A 7,386-nucleotide genomic window follows, 5' to 3' on the forward strand; every position below is an offset into this window, starting at 1 on the left:
TTTTTCTATGGTTAGTTGTGATAATTTTCATTATATAAAGAAAGAAATTTTACAACCACAATAGTCATATAAAAAATAGCAACAAGTAGAATATGTAGTTCTATAGTATGCCTGTATATTTAAATCACTGCCCAAATCATCCTTTTCTGACTGAAACAGATTACAAAGAAAAGTAAGGATTAGAAACTTTACATTCAATTAACAATTTGTTTTGACAGGCTTTTTGACAGTGATCTTCAGCAAACAGGATTGGGCTAAAAGATACACAGCTGCTTACCAAGAACATTTCAAACTGAAAACTATGCATTTAGAAATCATACCCTACTGTGGTAAAATGAAATGAATGAAAAAAAAAAAACAAAAAAACTCGAGTTCTAAAAAAACATTTTGTTATTCAAGACAAGAGAAAAGGATGAGGAAGCAGTTGCCAGTTCAGTTACCCATCTGATGCCTGGTCTGGGCATCTTAAGATTTCAAGTTTTAAAAACTTATGGTCTGATATGTGAGTCTATATGTGATACATAAGCAAGATCCTAATTAGCATTCAGTATGATGACTCTAGTACTACAAGTAAATGAAAGAGAGCATGAAAGGTCATGATACATCACACAAAGATCCCTTGCCCTGAATAAAAACCCATCAGGGGTGTCATGCAGGTGGAACTAATCCTGGGGTACAAACAAAAAATCTCACCCTTCAGCAATAGGTTAGTCATATTACCATCATGCCCATGTAGTAGATAATCTTTCCTCCATGGCCCTCCCCTGTCCACACTCAAATCTTCAACTAGTATAAATATCTTAATGATCATTGAGTGATAATTAGCATTTGGTATAATGTCTTGTTATGCAAGTGATGGAACAAATAGCTTGTCATATCGACAAATTGAAAAATGCAAAAAAAAAAGTGATAATGTAAGTGATAGGATTAAATAATTTAATTCCTCTGGGAAAGGGATGTTTCATGGGGTGGGATAAATTTTGTACAATATTTTTCATTTTGTTGAAATCTAAAGTATCTACTCCTCCAGTTGTTTAACCCATTCACGCCGGATGACGTGCTGACACGTTTCGTGGTTTTCGCGTCAGACGCCGCCGACGAGATATCTGGCCAAGGCCGGCGCTCGGGGTAAGCGAGCGGGCAGCCCAGGCTCGCAACCCGTGCGCCCGAGAATCTCAAAGTGTTCGGATAATGCGTTCGAAAACCTCGGTAAAGCGACCGTGCAAAGCCGGAATGGCCCCGGCGTGAATGGGTTAACTAGGGTATCATAAAAAATGCTAATTAGTATGACAGTGCTATTATACCATATACCGACTCATCAATCATATCATATGTCTACAAAATAGTAAGTTGCACATTTCAAGATGCAACTCTGAAAGGGTTAAAGCTTGAGAAAGGTTCATTTCAGTGCATGCTTTTAAGTCTATGTAATTCAAATACTAAGCAAAGTAATAATATATCTATCTGATAACAAATATAAATTTTGTTTATGTTGAAATATACAGTAATTATATATTTTGTCCACTACAATTTTGTCTTAAAGATTACATCTACAAACCTATTCTATGTTGAGTTAGATATCTAAAACTGAACCCATTCACGAAGGGATGTATTTTTTGCCTACTACTGCGAACTCCAGGAAGATAACAAGCATGCAACGCTTTGTGCCAGGGTGTTATCTCGGTGCACAGGACCGTGCTAATCCTCTCAGAGCATTTTTTACCCACAATATTCTTATGAATACGTCTACAATGTAAAGGCACGTAAAAGTCTTGCCATGTCCTGGGGAGTTATTTTAGTCAAAACACATGTTACAGTAATGCCTTTTTAGTTTTATTTGATTTAACTTTGCCTCTATTCTTCCCTTCTATGTGGGGCATCAAAAAACATGTTTTATACTTTTTTTCTTTTTACCAAAACAAAAAGAACAATATGAATAATCACACACGTACTTATGAGTATGTACATGTACCTCGTGACGTGACAAGACATAATATCACGGGTAATCAACAAATTAGAAGTAGTACTGCATTTATAATTTTTTTTTACTTTATTTTATTTCTTGGCCAAACACACTTGATTTTACAATAGTTTTTTGACTTGGCTCTTTTTATTCAACTGATCAAGAAGCAGAAATTACCATGATGAGATCAATATCACGTAGTTTTCTGTGACGTCATTTTTCTGACGTTATATCTCATTTTATGACACTCAAACACCTAAACTAAAGCAACAGAGTCTAAGAAATAATGTAATCTATAATTACAATATGAAACATGGACACTATCATGATATCCTACATCAAGTTTCCTTTATTCTAATTGCCTTTGCAATTATACTACATTACTATCAATAAACGTACATGCTGTTTAACTGTATTGAACAGTAAGTTTTTTGTAAAACTATAAATCATACTGTATATCAAAAACAATAAAATCATTGAGTTTGACTAAAATCATCTCTCTCTCTCTTACTTTCTTATTCTTTATCTTTACTTGAGTTAAAAACTGAGACCCATTTAAATTCATTGCAATTTCCTTACTCATACATTATGCTTAACCATTGCGTACGGGTGTCACAACATACATGTTGGTACCGATTAGGCCTAAAAGAAGGGAGTCAATGTGTACATGAAGTGACATCGGGATCTGCTCACAGTTGAAGCACACACTCAGTCATGAAATATTATGGCTGTAACAGAGCTAGCTCCAGAGCTACTTGGTTCCAAAGTCAGCCTAAACTCTCATTTCATGAAGGATTTATGGAAAAATATTGTTTGGGCTAGTCTGTGCTACCCTGAGGGTGGATAAACCCCTTTCCTCGTCCCTCTAACTTTTAGCCGGTGCCGCTAGTGTCATAGACTTGATACCAGCTAGGTCATTAGGTGCCCCGTCGGCAATGGGTTAATATTTGACATTCAAACATGTGCATTGAGCATTATGATGTTTAGGGTTACATTTGGCTAGGTTTGACTTGACTTATAGGATGAGAAAGCACAAGATTTTGTGTATACAAAAGATAGGGAGAAAGATCAACACTTAAAACTCTGAAATAAACTAATGGAAAAAGTTCCCATGCTAACACATGTAACACAGTATCATTATAGAAAAAAGTGAGTCAAAAAAAATGTAAAGAGAGAGAGAAAGAAGAAAGGCTTTTGTCCTGGTTAACAGGATGTTTTGCCGGGTCCAATCACTATCAATTTTTTCCTTTTGTTGAAAATACAGGCAATCTAATCCTAATGTTATAATGTCCAATTACTAATATATGACATGATACCAAATGCTTATCATTATAATTTTGCTAATATATGATGTATAACATCATATATCATATCACAGCTAAAAATATCCTCACTAGGCTGAACATCTTGAGATGTGGCCCATCCCAGAGGGGTTAAGGATTTGAAGGGAGGGAAAGCAAACTGTATGCAACAAGTAAAGAATACCCTTAGAAACAAAGGATCCAGTAGGGTTCACAGCATGTCCAATGAGTCCAGACTTTTAATATTCATACAATATATATAACAATATAACAGCATAAATCAAACTGAGAGCTTAAGTGATGAATGCTTCAAGAAACCATAAGACACCATACAAAATGAAAAAAAAAAAAAGAGAAAAAGAATAGTAACAATATTCATGCTGTGAAAGATGCAAAATATAATCTCTATAGTACCCTGGACAAGATGAAGACTAAATCTTGTATCAACCTTTCAGAGACACCACAATGTGATACTAATTAGCATTTGGCATGACAGGTCATTCCAACTGACAGAATAAATAGCTTGTAATAAAAAAAGAAAAGAAAAAAAATGCATAACGAAAGTTATCCAACCGCGAAAATTTACATTGGTGGAAGTGTTACAAAAAAAGGGAAAAGAAAAAATGAATCAATATTTAGTAGTTCAGTAGTTCAGACACATGTGTTATATCACAGTGGCTTATAGGAAATATTTTGGTATCAGTCTAAGACTTTGACAACAAAAGCATTTAAGAATATCTAATGAGTGCGCATTCAAGTTCTCTCTCCAGCTGATGCTAGGAGAAAGTTGTGCCATCTAGGTTTTTGGATTTTAGATGAAATCCATTTAGATTAATATTATGGTATTTATAGTAATTATGATTGCAACTGTCATCATCACTCCCTCATTACTCATAGTACAATAAAATAACAGTGATCTAAAATCCCCCAATGTCATGTAAATCATAACACCCGCCATCAGGCCAAAAACTCGTATACCATGTATATCATGACACCCGTCCACAACGGGTTGATTTGCAGACTATATAACTAATAATACTGTGTTGTGTGGTCTTTACCACCATTACATTAATTTTTCTTTATCTTTGCATTATCCTACTCTGGATAATTGCCCTTCTAAAATTTAGGACTGTCAATCTATTTCCTAATGTTTATTATTTCAGAAATACCTACTGATACACCCATAGTTTGCTGTGGTCTATGTATTTTTGGGCCTCCAGCATAATCCAAAACAACCCTTCCTTGTTTAATTTGAAAAGATATAGCTGGTAACCGTCCCTGACAACTCAATGTCGAATAAAGAGCCAGTTTAAGCTGAATCTTCCCAATATATACATACTACAAATTTGTTGGCCTTGGGTCCGATAGTATATAAGCACAGCTATTGAATGTGTTACAGTTGGTGTCTTATCAGTTTTATTATCTATTCTCTTAGGATGAAAACTATTTGTTGAAATCTATCACTGACATTAATCAAAATTAAGTATTTTTATAGTACATGACAACCCTCACCCACTAGGTTACTCATATAAATCAGTTTTAATATAGATATATATTTGCAAAGAAGAAAGAAAATATAAGTAAACAAATAATAAAACTGTGTAGCCATTTCTACTTTACATATCCCTTCCTAATGTCCATGTCTGTCAGCGATTGAGTAAAGGGTACCAAACCTTCACAAAGTATATTTTGGCAAGATGTGAGTATGAATAAGTATATAAGTATATAAGTATATAAATAAATAAATAATATATATATTATATATATATATATATATATATATATATATATATATATATATATATATATAAAATCAGGTAATTCTTGAACATAGTTCTGCATCCACCTGAGACACTGCATCCTGTGGCCTCCATGCCTTAAGCTCTCTAGAAATGACTATTCAATGTGCACTTCATATACTCAACAAAATGTGGCCTGGGATAGTTCCTTATTTGACGGAAAGTCACAACGGTGGTCCACAATCTACATCTTGCCAGAATATACACAATGGAGGTTTGTTGGCCCTTTACATAGTGCCAAATTCAAGAAGGCCATGGTATTCACTTGAATCATTGCAGGTGTATTTTCAATAAGTGCCTATAGGCTTACCCTCATTTTCAGCAATTGTTTACGGACGCTGATAATATTATTTCTTGATTTTCATGTGTATTACTTAAGGTTTCCTTCACATTCATGCAGGCCTCTCTCTACATATATATCCATCTCTCTTTCCTGTTCAATGTGAACATTTTGCTGGCATGTCAAGGCGTGATTTAAGAGACGCCCAGTTCTCTTCAAGTATACATTTTCACCAAAACTGTTTCTCCTAACTCCAACATCTAGGCTCAACTCAAAATTCTTTAAATCACTTTTAAGTATGGACATTGCAGATTGCACCTGAGGTCTTGCATCACTGATCTGTACAGAACACAGCCATTATAATTTTGGTTAAAGAGATCTACTTTGACAGCAATAGGTGTGTGTTAGTACTAGTTACCATTAAGCACACTAAACAGAGTTCAATTTCTCCTCTGACGTTCTTTGGAGGTAAACATAGCTGCATTTCCCTTAATCTATTCCAGACTGTTGGATTAATCAATACTAATGTTTTTAAATGTTAAAGAACAACAAGGTCATTTAAATCAGATAAACACACCCAAGAACACGTGACAATGGTGAGAAGACACCTGGAAAAGTTTGGTAGCCTTTGCTCTGGCAAAGGCTACCTAATCTCTATCACATTCATGGTGGCAAGAAAAGAGTCTGTAGACTTCCAGGCTCTTTACAGTCAATAAGGAAGCAGTTCAAGCTCTATTCTGCCACAATGAGGAAGCAGTCCAAGTTCTATTCTGCCAGAATATTTGTGATGGAAGTGTGTGGTCTTTTATCAGAGAACAGCATGGAGGTTGCGGTGATTCCTTGACAAAGAGTCACTATGAGCTTGGACTTAACATTGTAGGCCTTCCATCACAGATCAGAAGGATCAAGTGAATTTAGACAGAATTTACCCAATACATTTACACAAAAATAGTAATAATATCCACTATGGGTTTTCTAAACAATTATCCTCTCTTCTTTCAGGGAGACTTGAGTTTCTCTTACAATATATATACTCTGCATTCATATTATTCAAAGTTCATTAAAGACAGACAAGAACCAGACAATTTTCTCAATATATTTCTAATAGAACCTTGCTATAGCCAGTGGCCTAACACTATGCTGCTGTCAAAACATTTATGCAAACATTTAATCAATACATAGACCTTAGGTCTAATCTACTTAGGTATTACACTCTAATGATTTCCAGTAAATTTTCCAAATGCATCCAGCCTTGGAAAATAATCAAAAGAAATCTTACTTAAAGTGGCTGCAAGAGTCGTACAAAAATGCATGCACTGTTTAGTATGGGGTTGAGTGCATAACTCCATGCCATCACGTCATGTCAAAAGCTTAGCTCTGACGTTGACACTCAGGCATTTGTTACCAGCGAATTACTTGTTAGCAGATACCATGCTATCCAGCTGCGAAAGCTTCAGCTTCAACCATGCCTCCTCTTTGAAATCGGACAGGCCTAGGGAGATGATAATGAGTGCAGTGAGGCTAAGAGGCCAAAGACAAGAGTGCAGGCCGCCTCGGGTGCGGGAGGGCAGGGCGCCGTGGAATCGCACAAGAACACAGAACAACCACTACATTCATCATATCCCGGAGCGCAGCCTGTCATTACCATCCGTGCTCCTCGACCTCATGGGCTCAAGGCGTAGAGGACGACCGCGGTGAAGCCAACCACCAGGAGGTAATGACGGGGAGCAAGATGAGAGATGAACAAAGCGATGAACAACAACCAACACGACAGCCTCTGCTCGGTTGCCACTGCGAACCTCGCGCTGTTTCCCCAACTATTTGCTATTTCATACCGCTTTCGTTTAGACTACTTTGAGATTTTTACTTGACCTCAGGCAATTATGAATGACTTGGTTGCCTAGTAAAATATTGTCATGTGGTATAAGTCTTGTTCGACTTCACAATAGGCCGATTATTACATTTCCTTCCGTTATAGTTCAGCCATACACATGATAGGAAGCCAATCCTAAAGTATACCAATATTTACAGATGATTGTAATT

At 36.0% G+C, this 7,386-nt stretch overlaps 1 protein-coding gene across 4 annotated transcripts in view; it reads right to left on the minus strand.

Moving 5' to 3' along the window:
• LOC122242438 (uncharacterized) overlaps positions 1-7,148 on the minus strand; it is a 9,344-nt gene extending 2,196 nt beyond the window's left edge. The window contains exon 1 of one of the 4 annotated variants that reach the window (XM_042999752.2): positions 6,989-7,148. The gene's annotated coding sequence lies outside the window, so the exon portion shown is untranslated. Of the gene's footprint in view, positions 1-6,622; positions 6,644-6,759; positions 6,929-6,988 lie in introns of those variants that run through there. The other 3 variants (XM_042999821.2, XM_042999898.2, XM_042999965.1) reach the window with 3 other exon arrangements.
• Positions 7,149-7,386: the final 238 nt, after the last annotated feature.

Source organism: Penaeus japonicus, unplaced genomic scaffold, assembly GCF_977035675.1.
Source record: "Penaeus japonicus unplaced genomic scaffold, GWHDUDI00000001_assembly GWHDUDI00000006, whole genome shotgun sequence".
Classification (NCBI taxonomy): domain Eukaryota; kingdom Metazoa; phylum Arthropoda; class Malacostraca; order Decapoda; family Penaeidae; genus Penaeus; species Penaeus japonicus.